We start from the raw sequence: 18105 nt of genomic DNA, 5'->3' as shown, positions 1-18105 counted from the left end.
GGTTGGTTAAAAACAAAGGTTAATAAAATTCAAAATAGTATCATTTAAGTAATATTTTGAACTTCGTTTGTATAGGTACAATATATATATAGCAACAATATAAAAAATAGACAGATTTACCGTTTACTTTTTGAAATAACAATACAAATGCAACATGCATAATTTGTATTATCAGCAGTTAATCACCCAATTAAGCCATAACGTTGTTTTTATTTAAAAAAATTGAAGATTGTGCAAAACAATTGCAACATATTTAACAATAAAAATAGCTTATTTGCTTTATTAAATCAAATTACGTTAGAAAAGAAATAAAACGCGTCGCAAAAGTATGCGTTGTCGGCAGGATTCAAACCTGCGCGGGAAGATCCCAAAAGATTTCTAGTCTATCGCCTTAACCACTCGGCCACGACAACTTCGCATTAGTATCTGCTTAAATTAGATATCCATAAGTAAACAGGTAAAAAGGCTCTTCGAAGAAATCGCGGGAAATCTTTACGGGTGCGCTACCTTAATAAAACCGTGCCTTAACAGTCTCATAACCAACAAAATGAGAAAATGCCTTGGTCGACATATTTTGAAACGTAATTTCGTATTACACGGTATTCCAATTTACAACGGTTTCAATATAAAATTATACATAGAATACGAAGTACAAACTCCTTCGTATTTAAACGTGGGCATGCCAACAAAGCCTACTGTATGTTTTGACACAATGACTGTAAAACTATTTACATTTATTTTGGGAATGTAAGAATGTCAATCTTTTAATATCATTTTTTCTGGATGAAATCATGTTTTGGACTTTCTAAATATGCCATCCTTTATTTTGGGACATCTACATACAAAGGGTATTTTACATTTATTTATTGTTCTGATAAAAATGTTTATTTATAATCGTAAAATGAACAAATCTAAACCCACTTTGAAAGCAGCCAAATCGTATCAACACTTACACTGCCATCTACTTAAAGTCACTATAACGCTCAAAATCAACAAAAATTTCGTTATGTATTTCGTAAAATGAAGTTAACACCTTAACAATCAGTGTTTCTTATAGCAATAGCCAAAATTTCAACGCTAGATGTGGTATGATTACTTAGATTTTTGTAGATACAAAATGCTCGTTTTTATTTATTTGTGGCCACAATTAATTCCGGGTGTGTAGAAATACCGAAATCCCCGTAATTACCGAAATCCCCCGAAATCCCCAATAATATTTATTATTTATCAAAATACTGCGGATATTAAGATAGAATATTGCAAAATACAATCTATTCACTGATGAAAAATTGATTTTATCCATGTTTGGTAGTGAAAAACTAAAATATATACATAATTATTGGGATTCCGAGTATGAATCCATAGTGCATGTTTTCACAAGCACGATCAGGTACAGAAATCCCCGCTGTGAATATTGTTGTTAAGTGTTTGTCTGTACCTCTTCTTTCTAATATCAAAAAGCCACCCAGATGATTTTTTGACACTTGAAGAGATTTCTGTACCTGATCGTGCTTGTGAAAACATGCACTATGGATTCATACTCGGAATCCCAATAATTATGTATATGTTTTAGTTTTTCACTACCAAACATGGATAAAAACATTTTTTCATCATTGAATAGATTGTATTTTGCAATATTCTATCTTAATATCCGCAGTATTTTGATAAATAATAAATATTATTGGAGATTTCTGGGGATATCTGGGGATTTCGGTAATTACGGGGATTTCGGTATTTCTACACACCGGAATTAATTGTGGCCACAAATAAATAAAAACGAGCATTTTGTATCTACAAAAATCTAAGTAATCAAACCACATTTAGCGTTTAAATTTTGGCTATTGCTATAAGGAACACTGATTATTAAGGTGTTAACTTTATTTTACGAAATACTTAACGAAATTTTTGTTGATTTTGAGCGTTATATTGACTTTAATGAAAGTAATTATTTTAATGTTTTTTGTTCAAGTAACGTAGTAGAACTGCTGTTATACATGCTCCAGCAGTTACGATTAAGGAAATTTCATTAAATATATAGCGATACAAAAATTGTTTTTATTGTAATGATAAAGCTATTGAGTGTTAAATGTATAATATGTGTTCCCAAATGCATATATGGCATGAACACTTTGTACGGTGGGGAGCGAGATGGCCTTTAAATAGAGAATTATGTGTGAGCAAAACAAGTATGTATCATTACTGGACGTGAAATTTAAAAAGAGACAGACTACAAATACAAATATTGTCGGAGCATACGTTTATAGCAAGTTTCTTATTAAGAAGGAATAATTTTTAATAGAAAGGATGAATTTTTTTCACTATTTCTTTATTAATTTCGCATTTTAATATTTTCAAAACGTTGTTATATTATAAATCGACTGTTCGTTATATAACTAAAAACGAATGTATATTCGCGTCAAAACAAACTGTAAATGGTATAACGACGCATAACACCAATCTGAAAAATACGCGCCAAAACAATCACATGCTTGTTCAGAAATACTATTGCTTAATGATGCTTAAAAAATAAAATAAAAATACAACTTCCGGCTTCCGGTGTAAACACTTTAAATTTAATCGGTAAATAGTTATGTTTGACAAATTTTTTAAGTTACATTTGCTGGAAGCAAAAAGAAGAATTGTCTTATGGATAAATCAAATATGTACTTCCTCTGCGAAGAAACGAGCCAAACAGTCATTCTAAAACACACATTTCAACGATCTGTTCTTAAAACGAAAAGCTGTATCAACGAACAGCACAAAGCGTCAAAAAACGTCCAGAACCTTTAAGCAAACTGATCCTAAGGACGAAAAACGACGCACGGACGGATCAAGTAGTGTTTGGTCTTTGTCTCAATACACATTTGAATCGCACAGAGTTGTTCCTGGTCTCAAAATGTCAAGCAGCAATACTCAAGTCGACACCCTTTATTCGACACTCATTGATAGCAACTGCATGAATAGCTAACCGTCTAGGGCATGTCATATAAACCCTAAGCTATCAGTTTATCATGTGTATCGCATCATCTTTACGTTTTGTCTCATTTGAGTCAGACACCAACATTCTTGACCTCCCTATCCACTCTGCAATAAGCCCCTATCACGATCAGAGCAACATTCTTACATGTAAATACAGGCTTTAACATCTAACGAATCGTGTATACCTTGAGAATCTCACTCCAACATGAAATCTTTAGGCCATCTGTATTTGAAAATACTGCCTTTTTATAAAATGAGATAAATGCGCTGTAACATTATGTGTATTTTATTTCTGAAACTTCTTGATATAGAGTCCAGCTATGCATTCTTATTAATATATGTTCAAATTACTCAACTATTGTTTATCCAATAATAATTATAGGTTATTAGACGTTTCACTGTACTATACGGAGATATATTTAGACAAACACAGTTTGAAGTCATATTGGACGAGCCGTTAGGCGAGTTCAATATGGCTTCAAACTGTGTGCGAGTTTAAATATATGACGTACAGTTTAAACGTCTCATAAGCTTTTAATTCTTTATCCTTTTCTGAAGCTTTTTGTTTGATTTAAATTTAAATTTTGATTTGAAAAGGCTTTAATTGCATCAATGCTATTTTACAAGAAAAGCGCCAATGTGAATCGATTTTGTACATTCGGATACTTTTTCCCGGTAACGGCTTTATCGTTATAAAACAATTGCTAAGTTCACTTGTACTCAACTGTCCAATATGGCAATAAATAACAAATTAAATATGTTAATTTGACGAAAAATTTATTTATTATGTTTTATCTTTATTGCTACCAATATGCTATGTAAATACATCATATGTTTACACCTTGTTCACTTAAATAAGAAAAATGTTATTTGGAATGTTATTTATCTGAATGATTTACTGTCTTGTTAAATTTTCATAAGTTGATTTGACTATATATATTGATGAATGCACATCTTAAAATAACTAGTAATTATGTAACGACTTTATATAAGGCTACATCGGTATTAAATGATGTATTTGTTATTCTATATAAGGTCGTTTTCGCTAATGATTAAACAAAAGTGAGTAAACATGGTTTGAATGCAATCGAATGCTAAATATTTACAAACAAAAATCATATTTCGTTGAACATTTAGTGCAATTGTTGCAAAACAATAAATCTTAAGACATAGATATAACAAAGTGTGTGTAAAGGACCACCAGTCATAAGTCATTATTGGACTTTCTAGAAATTACATTTCTAGTATCTTCTCTCAGCAGTCAATTGGGTATTGGTTATATGAATATCTCAGTACCTTCACAGTTGACTGTGAACATCAGTTTTCGCACGTCTCAGAATCAATAACAAAATCCAAGATGCCTGCGGAAGAACCGAATACTCTACCTTAAATGTTTTCCATAATTCGGGAAATAAGCTCTGTAGTTAACACCACATACTATGCTTTGGGATTACAGAATTGATGTGAACAATTAACGCGTTAAAATAATTGATGAAAATATAGGAATGGATGCGAGTAGAAATGTTTCTCATGATCATGAAGGGGACAACCGTCAAATTCTTATTGGCATCATCTTTGTGTTGCTTATGTTCTTCGGTACACTTCTAAATTCATTAGTTATAGTAACATTTTATGCAGTACCGCGTCTTCGAACCCCAGTAAACTTCTTAATAATGGGATGCGTTGGACTAGACGTTGGAATGATTGTAATTGGTTATCCGTTTATAATTGCCCCTTGTTTTCGTGGACTGTGGGATTTCGGTGATGTTTGGTGCAAGTCGTATGGATTTTGTATGACCGTTCTTGCAGTGTCGAATATTTCTATACTTACGGCGATTGCAGTGAACCGTTATATTGTTATAATGGAGTTAAGTGTTGCAAAAGAAATCACAAAATCTCGCTCTATTATGATCATCATACTCTGTTTAATTTATGGAATACTTTGGGCAACGGCCCCGCTTGTAGGCTGGGGTAGTTTTGCAATGGAGCCTAACCGACTAACATGCGGACCGGACTGGAGGAACGAAGACATGTCCGTTAGATCGTATAATATATGTCTAATGGTAGCAATCCTGTGTATTCCTGGACTAATTATGTTCTTCTGCTACACAGGAATATTCCTTAAGGTATCTTTCACATATACATATTTCCTAGCTTTCGTTTCTAATTCGTGAATGTTCATCTGAGAGTCTCGTTGTGCATATCTGCGAAATAAATTAATCTTATGCGGTGTCATATGGTAAAGTGTGTATAGTGCATAACGTGTATTATCACATACTGTTTTAAAAAGATATCAGCTTATGTTAGTGTATTTATTATAGGCTGTGAATGCGGATGTATTTTTGTGATCATTTATATGTAATAATGCGTGTCTATGTGGTATTATCTTTTGTTGATGAGCGGGTTGATTGCATGATAACTGATATTATGCGTATTAAATTAAAAGCTTTCCAGCCATCAGCGTAAACCTTGTATTTTACGTTCGTTGCAACACATGTTTGTCTCTTGAAGCAACTCTTGCCCGTTTGCGTAGACTTCACGCTCCAGCAAAAATTGCATTTTATATTTAAAGCCCCACTGTCAAAATAATGTAGTTATTAAAACGTTGTGCAAGTTGATATTATAAAATTCAGATTTTGACGTTTTGATAATTTTAAACCATGGTGGTATAGAAAAAATAATTAAGTTGTGTATAAGATACGATCAAAGATGTAAAAATCAGATTTCAATATTTAACAAAGTGAGACTTGCATTACGAATATATTTTTTGTTTCAAACTATTAATTCACAAAAATATACACATATAACAACACGCAGATCAATTATCAAGAACAGTCATATACATTAACAGCAACAGTCATCTTAACATTCATTCGAAATATGTGGATCTGAATGTAACATTTCATCAACCATTTATTAATACATATATATATATATATATATATATCTCGCTGATAATGTAACATGTATATATTGAGTAACTAGCATAGCTTATTATGATATTAACATCATTGTATGTATTGTTTTCAATTTTATAACCGACGATTATATTACGAAGGGAAATAAGAGAAGAACACCATTATATTTTCTGCAAAATTATTTGAACTTACTTCATAGGCGTCTGTGCTGATTTTATGTTAGATTAAGAGGATTTGCACACAAGTTGAGAATCAAAAATGAAAGATATGCTCAGGATTAGTCTGAATAATGTGTTTATCGGTCTGTGTTTCTCTCCTTGTGTCGGTATGTATGTTTGTGTGTTTGTCTGTAAGTGTGGCTATCTGTCTTAATGTTAAACCTAGTATAAATCGTTTCCAATTTACATATACCTGGCAACAATTTAAACAATAACTATTTGAAATTGTTAAAATAATAATTTATTTTATCAAAATGTTTTTTTTTCAGATGGATGTCTCTAGAGAAAAACGATGAGTGCCATTGTGTGCTAACTATAAATATATTTAAGTATTTAGTCATCGAGCAACAATCGTTTTCAAAGACAGTCGTAAACGAAGGCATTTCGTCAAAATAATGTAGTTTTTAGTGAAACGTCATTCATGTCATTATTTGAGTCTCCTTCCTACCATTGAGTGATTAAATGGTAATTAAATTGAATGCGTTGAAATTCCTTTTTTATTATTGTTTAATTTGTTTAATTCATGAATATTGCTGGGCCAAATTTAAGGCTGAGCGCTCTAAACCCGGTTTAAAACCACGTTCCAAGGCGGTGACCCCAGCTTTATTCTTTTATGTGTGTATGTTGTATCGTATTGTGCTGTAACGTACTGTTTTGGCAATTGGTCACTTGCCTTAAATAAAGGACCAACTAATTGTTTATAATGAGATTGCAATACTGCTCAGCAGCTGGAGCTTCTCTTCTTTATATTAATGCCATCAGAAAATATGTTATAATATTTTCGGTGGACAGGGCTATTCGTGAAAGTTAAATTGTTGCTGAGTTAAACAAAATCATTTATCATTAAACCTATATTACCGAAAATTTAAAAGGAATACATGATTCTTTTTTACCTTAAGCCGAGCCATATTGGCATTTTACATTACACAAAATTATTCAACTCATATAAGATTTAATTCACATTGTTCAAAATTAGTCATACCAGCTTACTTTGGTCAATAACCAAACACAAGTGCCTTTTTTGTCTGGTTTAGCAGTACTAATTATGTGGTTTAATGTAAGCAATTGACAACTGCCTAGGGCGCAGTTAGAGAAGGGTTTCCTGGCCGAATAATTATTTCAGTTGACACTTACACGCGTGGTCGGATAAAGCTCTGTTTGAACATTAGAAATCTCAACGTATTAACTTTTGAACTGTTATACGAACTAGTGTCATATGGGTATTTGCATAATGGTAAACGAATTTATGTCACTCCTATTTGAAAGACAATAGATAACATCATTGATTTAGAACAAGTGTTTCTTAGCGATGTGGCAGGAAATTATGTTTACATTTGTATAAGGAGATGATGTACCTTTTTATGTTATGTCTCATTTCCTGAAACAAAATGTATGTGTGTCTGTATTCTTTAAGTTGGCATGATGCGAGAATAGTAGCGGAACACCTGTGTAAATCCGAATAAAAACTTGGACGTATTGTTAGTATTCTTTCAATTGTGCTAACCGACTGGCTTTTGAATTATAAATACTGAAGAATATATTCAGAGAAAATAAACATAATGGTAGATTAAGGCATCTTCTTTGGTATTAAAGTGATATTATGGGCATTTTTCAGTGTTGAATTGAGCTGAAAAGAATTAACAAGTCAAAAGTGTAAGTTAAAATTTGGTTACTGACCAATTATCTGAAACTCATCTTGCTCCCAGTTGTTTAAAAATATATTTTATATTCTATATTTTACGTGACTCACCCAGTCCTGTAAGCCGAAATGATACGTAAAACAAAATTGTGTCTTTGTGTCGTATAAACAAATCTGCACTAAAACTTAATTTAAGTTCACATGGTTCATGCGTGATCAGTTGTCAAACGAAAGAACGGTTGATATTCAAATGCATTATTTTTCTCTTTCCGAGATATTGTTTTAGTATGTCGATGCTGCATTAACAAATATAAATGTATATGAAGTGAAAACACCAAAAATAAACAACGGTTGCGATAGACACCTATAAACTGTTAGATGCCCATAATATCACTTTAAGGTTTAAATGTCTTGAACGAAAAACCTTTAATAAACTAGTTTTATGTTACTGTGTATAGTATGTTCGAACATGTCAAATAAGGGAATTTTTTTTTTTTTTTAAATCACAAATACGTTTAACAATTATGGCAACATGAAATCTCAATAATAATTGCAACGCCGATAGCGTTTAAATTGGCGTTTTCGTGTTATGACATAGAAGTACCTGTTCCAAATTTGTATTATTGCCAAAATGTAATCAATACATATGTATTTAAGGTTCGACGGCATCAAACTAACAGCTCACGCCAAGTAACTGCCAACCGTCGGCTAGAAATTTACGTCGCGTCCACTGCATGTTTAATTATCGGTAAGACTGTCCTTTTTCTGAACAATTTTTAATAATATTGTCTAACAAAAAAATTGCTTTTGGTACTTAGATAAACCTTAATGTATATACTTTTTTTACGGTGACATAACAAATCAGTATTAATCAGAAAGGGTATCATCTAATCCCATATTTTCGATCTGCAAATTAACCATGTTTAAACACCGATTTATAGCAGTTTTTGTAGCGAATGTAAGATTACGCATGTACAATTGTTTATTCTTACCTGCTTACAATAACTTGAATCCTACAAGAGCACCGCCTAGCGGATGCAAAACGCTTATCTATTTTTATTTTTTAAATATGAACCGATCTATCTCAATGCTTCAATCAAAAGGGGGGGGGTGGAGAGGTGTGTAAAGTCTGGGGTGTAGTCATTTATTACATTATATTTCAAAAATAAGAAAAAAATGAAAAACCTTTTTTTTTGGGGGGGGGGGGGATTCTTGGGTGGGATGGTACTGTCTTTCAAAAATAAAATAATAAAAATAAATATTTGTGTTTTTTAAGTATGTGTAAAAAAGCTTTAAGGGGGGGTCGTGGGTGGGGTCGGGGTCGGGGGTGGGGTCGGGGGTGTAGTCGAGGGTGGGGTCGGGTGTGGCGTTCGAGAGGGGTGTATACTGTTTGGGTGGAATCTAATATGGTATGTAAGGTAAGGTTTGTTTTGTCAAAGTATGAATCAACTCTGATCATAAATAAAGAAGTTATAGCAATTTTAGCAAAATTTAATAATTTGACCTTGAGAGTCAAGGTAATTAAATGATCAGCGTCAAATTCAACGTGCCAGGTACAGTACTCTCATGATAGTATGAACGTATTTGAAGTTTGAAAGCAATAGCTTTGATACTTTCGAAGTAAAGTAGATCTAAACACAAAATTTAACCAAATATTCAAAGTAACTAAGTCAAAAAAGGGCCATAATTACGTCAAAATGCCTTATAATAGTTAGCGAGTGTTTCAAGTCTGAAAGCAATAGCTATGATACTTTAGAAGTAAAGTGGACCAAAACACAAAACATAACCAAATTTTCAATTTTCTAAGTATAAAGGGGCCGTAATTCTGTCAAAATGCCAGTCAGAGTTACATAACTTTGCATGCACATTCCCATTATGATAATTAGTAAGTTTTGCAAGTATGAAATCGAAAGCTTTGAAACTTTAGGAAGAAAATGGACCTAAATACAAAACTTAAAAAGTATAAAAAGGGTACATAAATCTGTTAAAATGCCAGCCAAAGTTACTTTGCCTGCCCAGTCCCCTCATACTAGTAAGTATGTGTTCCAAGTTTGAATGCAATAGATTTGATACTACGACGCTCATGTGATGACATAAAATCCGACAATGATGACATGTTTTTTCTAAAAAAAGATGAGCTAAAAATGTATACAAAACGAGTGTTAAATATGTTGTTATGTGTGTGTTAAAACATTAAACAAAATTAATAATAATATGACATTGATTCAAATATTTGAATAGTTAAATCATGTCAAATTGTTATATTTTTCGATATTGTTAAGAAGAAATTAAATGTTTGAAGTCCCTGTAATATTTCAAATAATTGGATATTATTGGTGTAAACGTGACTTAAAATGATATTTAAACTATTGCTTGTATCCTTTTCCATTTCAGTTGGCTTTCTGGCCGGATGGTTGCCTTATGCCATATTTTCGCTGTGGACAATGTTCAACGACGTATCCAATATGTCTCCAACAGTGGCCATCTTAGCACCACTGTTCGCCAAGTCAACAAGCGTATGGAATCCGCTGATTTATGCTGTCAGGAATAGAGAGGTGCGCCAAGCTATGTTGCTGTTCCTAAAGCGATGCTGTGAAATAAAATCGACGGCGTCTGCTAATGGTCACCACAGAGTAATACAATTAGCATCACTGCCAGTGGGATTAAATGAACTTTATATAGAAAGTTCCATTGTTTAAAGAAACAACACCATTTCGAATGGAACTTAATCGACGACAATTTGGTGAACTAGAATTTGTCGCAATAAGAATACTGCCAATATACGTATATGTAACGCGATGCCGTGTAACTTATTACATGAAAAAAGGATATCAATTTGATAGGTTTAATTTGGGTCATAAACACCGCACGTGAACGATACAACAAAGTTTGAATGTTGTAGGAAAATGCCTTTGGAAACATGTGTGCCTACAGACAAACAGGAAGACAGACCGGCGAACGGTGGGCAGCCGGGCTTGCGAAGTGCGGGCCGGAAGGGAGACAGACATACAGGCATACTCGCATCCACACATACTCACAAACAACACTCAGGAAGTCGTACGGACTTTGTTACGAAATTATATTAATCGACCTATAGCGTATATCATTAAGCATGATGGCAAACATATTCAAAGATAGTTAATCGGCATATCTAATGAAATAGTAAATTGTGGACGATTAAAAAACGCACACCTACAACTGCATTATACAATTATACCAAATTCAAAAAGGATTGGATCTGTCATAAAGAAGTTACCACATTCCGCAGTAGTTTGGAACTTAGATTGCATTATATTTACGCCCCTTGACCCGGGTAGTTTTACATGTCTTAGTGTCTTGTCTACAGCAGTGTTACAACGTTGATTGATATTCACGAATAATCGGTAAACCAAGAATCAAATTGCGAACACAAAAAAAACAGCCTGTTTACTATATTGAGTGTAGTTGGACAAACAAAAACAATTGTAGTCAACATTCCTGATACAAATGCCAGTTATTATATCTTTATGAGACTAAGCATCAATATAAAGACCCTGAAGAGATAAGCGATGTCTAAATAAAACGAAAGAAACCTGGTAATCATAGACTTGAAGGTGAACCATAACGTTTAAATATGGTGTATGGAAAATGAGATATGAGATGCAAATAAAAATACATTATAGTTCGTGTTAGTTTTGCGTTCTCCTTTCTATATTTTCTTAAATTACAATTGGCTTTGATGTTACCAAGCTTGATGGCGTAACTTTAACAATTATTTCTAGAGTCGTACCCTGATTGAGTTTTCATGTTTTCCCAGAAAATGGTATTTAATTTCTTTCTTATAATTGGATTATGGCATGCACATTTGAATATAAAAGGCATTTTTTGCATTTGATAAATATAATAGTTAACCGATGACAATAATCTCTTGACCAAATTAAGTTGACTTAATTTTCCAACTCATGACTGTTTAGTCTTGTACAAATGGAACACAAAACACCATAATAGCGATTGGCATTTCAAACAGCAAATCTATGAATAATATGCATTTTTAGACTTATTTTATATTTCGACGTTTCTTTAACACTTCCAAATATTATACCATAAGCTAACACATATGCGTGCGTTAAGATCTCAAAAATGTCAGAGGGTGTCGGTTTGAAACGTACATAATATGTTCCGACAGCATGTACAATACTTTGGGTTAAAATGCAACTCCCAACTTTTATAACTTCCCCGGTGTTAACCACCTCAGGCAGTAAAATCCTACCAGTTCTGAAATCAATATCATTATGTAAAATTGTATCATTATTGTGAATTTCCATGCAATGCTTTATGTCGTTGTTTATTATAGGTTTTGAACGGTATCTAAATGAAAAAGAAATCTGATAATCATAACCTAACACTGACCCATAACGTTTAAATAAGGCGTATGAACAATGCGATATGATATAAAAATACAAATGCAATATTGGTCCTTACTGTTTGTTTCTGTCTATATATGTTATGAAAACATTTAACATTTACATCTTACTAAGCTCGATTTGATAACTACACTGTTTAAAAAACATTTCAAAGATCGTACCACGATTGAAGATTATTGACAAAAAATTTAATTTATTTTGTGTAATGGTCATTTATTAAGTTGATCAATATGTCATTGCAAAGCGCATTTTAGCTTGTATTATAAAGTAACTACTAAAATAGTAAACTGATTACAAAAATCCCTCAATCAATTTAAATGGACCTACTTGTCCTTCTAGTGGTCTGTCTGTCTTGTACAAATTACAAAAAACGAATTGAATTTCAGAAAGCAAATCAACGAATATAATTTTTTTTATTCACTTAACATATGATCTCATCTGAAAATCTCCCAAAATACTGTTCTATAAGCACACGTAATTGCATGCGTTGAGCTCGCAAAATAAATACATGCCGTTGTTGGTCTGTTTGAAATGTACATATATGTTCCGACTGAATGAGCAATACTTTGGGTTATATGCAACACTCTCAGTGTTGACAACAGCAGACAGTAAAACCATACCAGTTCCGAAATCAATATCGGTTTGAAACATTGTATCAGTTTCGTGAAAGTCCACGTAATCCTTTAAAAAGTTGTAAATTTTAGGTGGATGAACGGTACCTACATGAAACAAAACCCCGATAATCATAAACTCAAGATGAACCATACCTTTTAAATATGGTGTAGAACAAATAAGATATGTGTTAGAAATATAATACAGTATTGGTCTTGTATGTGTGTTTTTTGTAATTGTTTATAGTTTGTATTAATACGGTAAACATTTTGTTTTTACCAAGCTAGATAGCGTATTTGATCACTTCGCTGTTTTACTTATTTATCATCAAAGATCGTATTCCGATTGAGGAGTTGTTTTCACATAAAAATTTCTTAACCAGTTTGAGTGGACTTACTTGTCCTACTTGTGTTATTTTGTTCTGTACGAATTGAAAAACATTTGGCATTTTCCAAAGCATGTACACGAATACAGTTTTTGTGGGAATTTGTTTTATATTTGGACTTATTTATAAATGTCCAAACAGAACTGTGCGATTAAAACGTTTGCATTCTTTGAGTTCGAACAATGAATGAACGTCATTGTCAGTCGGTTTGAAATGTACATGACTATGTTCCGACACCATGTACATACTTTGGGTTAAATGCAACCTCAACTATGAATACCTCCCCGGAGTTGACCACTTCAGGCAGTAAAATCCTCCCAGTTCTGAAATCAATATCGATTTGTAGCATGTTATAAGTATCGTGTAAGTCCACGAGTTCCTCTACGAAGTATATTTAGATTTTAGAAGTGAGTTTAAGGTGTCGTGAACGGTTCCATTTGACAATACATGTTTCAATGGTATGATGGAGTAATAATATAACATTATATTGAATTGATCATCATTAAGTTGTGTGCAATGGGGGAACGGATTTATGCTTTTTCTGTAATCAAAATGCCTCTTTACGAAGGTTTAGCTGAATAAGTTTATCTATAAAGTTTTTACACGGAATGTGGAACAACATATATCTACAATTGTTTTGATATTTCGCATCTTTATTATGCAATAACGATACAATAATATTCAAATATCTGAAAGGTTACGTCAAGACCTTTCCGTTGATTACAGCTTGTAATTACCTCCGTACCTGTCCTTATTCGAGGAAGTCCGATTATATGCAGAAAGGTGAAGTCGTCAAATTGAAAAGCGCTCGGGTGGTGGTATTCATAGATCGCATTGTAAATTGATGGAAACATAACGACTAAAGTATATGCAATCAAACTTGCTATGAGGCGTTAAACAATTTCGAGAGATTTTACCTCAGCTTGACGAGGTTTTGATTCGAAAAGCCTTCAAACCTTGACATGATTAGCCCATAACAACATATATATGTTCACAAGTAGCATTGCTATTTCTACACACACGTTCGCTTCGATTTAAAAATCAGTAGCCATTAAAGTCAAGGGTTCAAATATCACCAGTGTTTGCGAAAAAAAGTTTATTTCCAATAAAAACCGTTCTGTGAAAGTGTGAATGGAATCACGGTAGATCACGCTAAATCTTAAAGGCCAGTAGAAATTGACAAAACCACACAGGGTAAGAAAATCTGAAAGAATGAAAATTACAAACTTAAATAACGAGCCTCGAATCGATGCGTATGAAAATATTATATTTGTCCAATTACCAGAGAAGAAAGACCAGCAACTCAATAAAAATATATTTGACTTGAAAAAAAAAGACTTCATGTGAAAAACGCTCAATCCGAGATAAGATGCACAAGACGTATCGTATTAGCCGATATCAGCCGAATAAAGTTCGTCCAATCGTGGCAATTGTGGCCAACTAGAGTCAAAACAGCTGAAAGGTAGCCCATTTGGAATTTCCGAATCGTATCCAAAGGAAGTGGTGGATGTCTGACGAAGAATTATACTAATAATTGTAAATACCTGATCTGAAGGCAAGGACGCGTTCCTGAAAAAAATGTACATAAAAAGCTAGTGAACATGAAATTTGACGTTCGCAAGAATGCCATAACGGTTGTCACATTGAATGTTGAACGACTTACTACATTTAAACACTGCGATATGAAATTTACGTCTATTCTAAATAACAGCAATATTAAATATTTAACTGAGACTTGGTATAGTAAAGTCTCTGAAATAGATCTTAAAAGCTACAGATAACATATTCATTCTTACAGACGATTGCAACCTGTACAGCGAAGCACTCGAGTGTTTATGATTGTACATCTCAAAGTCTTTATTCGTCGAGCTGTCTCATTAGGAATCGATTGCATTATTGGGCTTAAATGAAATATGCGTTTCACTATTGAATTTCATGTATTTTGTATATATTGAGCCTGAAAATTCCCCTTCTATTATGTATACTTTTGATATTTTTAAACATGGTGAATGTGATGTAATCTGTTATCAAACCAATAGAAAGGAATGTTTAAATGGAGGCAAAAACTCTCGAACATTAAAAACAGCCAATTGGATAAAAAATAATAGTTATATAAACGATACCGATTTATTTAAATTAATTAAAAATATTAAAAATAACACTTTTCCCATGTCTAACCTGTGACTCCGTTATATACGACGAAAAAAATCCCGTTAATGCTTTAAATAAGTAAACCTTATAATTTCTGAAAACACTTAAAAAAGATTTGATTGTAAGTAAATTTAGATTTGAAGTAAATTTAAATTTGTTTGATGCCGAATTACATGATCTGAAAATATAAAAAACAACGAACTGCCGTACTGCGAACAAGGTAAACCTATATTGACAAAAATATATAAATGCAACAAAACGGTTAAAAAAAACAATTAAGCGCATGCGCATGCAATATTATATATGAAAACTTTACAGAAGCAATGCATGTCATCGCGAATCCGTAAGAAATATTTATTCTAACACGGCACGCGACTTGTTTTCTATAGACAAAGAAGGAAATCAAGTGTGGGTTGTTCTGCAATAATGTATGGGCGGAGCTTAATGTTTCGAAAATAGTTCGGAATAAATATAGAAAATATTGCAGTAAAATGCACGTGCTAAAACCCGCTCTCAAAGAAATGTAATAAATGTAGCATGTATATAAATGTAATGAAACAACAAATTGTATATCTGGTGATAAGTGGCATAACCACGCCTGCAAAGAATGTTATTTGTTAAGAAACGAAATTAAGAAAACATTTATATCATGTCAGTTTTTCAGTAGCATTAATAAAAGTGACGTCATTTAGTTTCTACGATTGTTGTTCTCAATGAAAGTGACGTCATTTGCACAATATTGATGAATGAAAACGACGTCATATGTATGTACAATTAAATGACGTCACTAAATAGTGAACTTTGTACTAAGAAGGGCGAATTATTGGAAAATATAGTTCACGTCCAATAGCTTAAACCAAATCAATCAGAATCGTGTTAGAATCGAAATAATATTTTTCTATGATGGTTTGTTGTCGAATAACCCACAGTAAGGAGTATAGATGCGTGTTATCAAATCACTCGTGCTTCGCACTCGTGATTTAATTCTTACGCATCTGTACTCCTTACTGTGGGTTTTTCGACAACAAACCATGATAGAAAAATATTATTTCTTAAATAACGTTCTTGATAAAAAGCGTTTTCCATGCAAACGGAAGAAACATGAAGTCATCGATCGTGGTAAATTATGACGTAACATGATTCATATTGGCATCGATGGAAAACGCACAATCCTATCCATTTACACGAAGTGCAATTACGTGTCAAACTCATGGGTAACTTATCTGAGGTATTCAGTAGTAACGCTGGTATATGTTAGTGAAAAATTACCACTTCCATAATTGTATTGAATTCGCTTGAAGAATGTATCAAACTCGGTCATTAAAATATATCTATTATAAAAGAATTGTATTAAAGACCTGGGCGTTCATATTAATTAAATGCTAAATTTAGTCATTGTATTTGAATCCATTTTGAACTATTATAACTGCAAGGTTCGGGGATTTATCAAAGAGAGAAAAAGAGGCAGGTTCAAAGTGCATTTTGTAAAACACTATTTTATGTAATATGTCAACACATTCATTATCGCAATATGCCGCCGTTGATCGATTTACCTTGTATATAGACATATATATCAGGATCGGTAAGTATTGCATGAACAATATACTTTAAAACTGGGACATTGTATTATTAAAAGCGTTGTTTCATCACTGTAACAAAGATTAAAAATCGAACGTAGAGAAAACGTGAACAATTCGTCATTCAAAGAATGGAATTCTTAACCAAAACGGTTTTATCGATGTATAACATTTCCCTGAATCGGTGAGCACTTATCAATTTATCCCGTTTCAAGAAAACGATTACGAGACCAGTACACCACTAAATTGCAGTTCAGTGTCACATCAGTTAACTCAATAATGTTATATCCCAAACTAAAACCTGTATTTGAAAGATCTTCGTTTCTTGATAATTTGATAATTTTGACGAAAAAAAGCATAGACACAAACATGTGCAATAATTGACATAATTATACTTAATCCGAGAACATCGCCCATACATCACTTAACAATACTGTTGGGATTTCGGATATGCCTTTGTTAATAAAACACATTATCCCCACATAGTGTGGCAGTGACAAAACAATTTATCTTATAATTTGAAATGCAATTCAAAAAAGAACTCCAAGTATTTTAATAAGTAATAAGCGTTTTATACAAGTGATATTGAAAGTGGTTATGATTTTTTTTTTATTCAATATAAAACATACAATGTGCATAAGCAAGAGCAAAAGTGGTATAATACAACAGTTATAATGTCAAACACATATTATACATGATATGCTAGGATATACTGTTTTTTTTCTTTGGTTGCCTGTGGTGTATGCTGTTATTTTTAAATGTAATAATCAATCATATAGATGATTTGCGGAGAGTTAGGTAGAAGACAACTGGACTGGGTTATGAAAGTTTATGCGTTTCCATTTTTGTTCAAAAATATGAAGTTTATCGTTGTTGAGGCCTATTTCTTTTTCAATTTGGATCTTTAATTTTAAATAGTTTATAAAACAGTTGAAGGTAGGTATTTGTTTTTTTGTATTTGAAGCTAAATATAAAATATTTCATGAGTATGATAATGTGGTTCACAGTGTTATTAATTTCTGGTATTTTAAAAGTATTCACACCGAAACTGATATTAAAGAGAGACAGTTTTAATTTTAATTGTTGTTTCTCTAGAAATGTTGTTAACTGGTTCCATAGAATTTGAATATGTTTGCACTCCCAGAACAGGTGTTCTATTGTTTCAATGTGTTCGCTGCATATATCACATAAATTTGTGTTGGATAGGTTGCACTTAAAAAGGT

At 32.6% G+C, this 18105-nt stretch overlaps 1 protein-coding gene and 1 non-coding gene across 2 annotated transcripts in view; both read right to left on the bottom strand.

The window, feature by feature from the left end:
• Nucleotides 1-18105, bottom strand: part of LOC127861771 (uncharacterized) — a 103854-nt gene that overhangs the window by 28719 nt on the left and 57030 nt on the right. The gene's annotated exons all lie outside the window — the stretch shown is intronic.
• On the bottom strand, nt 332-413 carry Trnas-aga (transfer RNA serine (anticodon AGA)). Its single transcript has one exon. It is a non-coding gene; the product is annotated as a tRNA-Ser (tRNA).

The sequence above is a fragment of the Dreissena polymorpha genome, chromosome 16, assembly GCF_020536995.1.
Source record: "Dreissena polymorpha isolate Duluth1 chromosome 16, UMN_Dpol_1.0, whole genome shotgun sequence".
Taxonomy (NCBI): Eukaryota; Metazoa; Mollusca; class Bivalvia; order Myida; family Dreissenidae; genus Dreissena; species Dreissena polymorpha.
The sequence above is the reverse complement of the archived record's forward strand: the minus strand, read 5'-3'. Positions and strand labels throughout refer to the sequence as shown.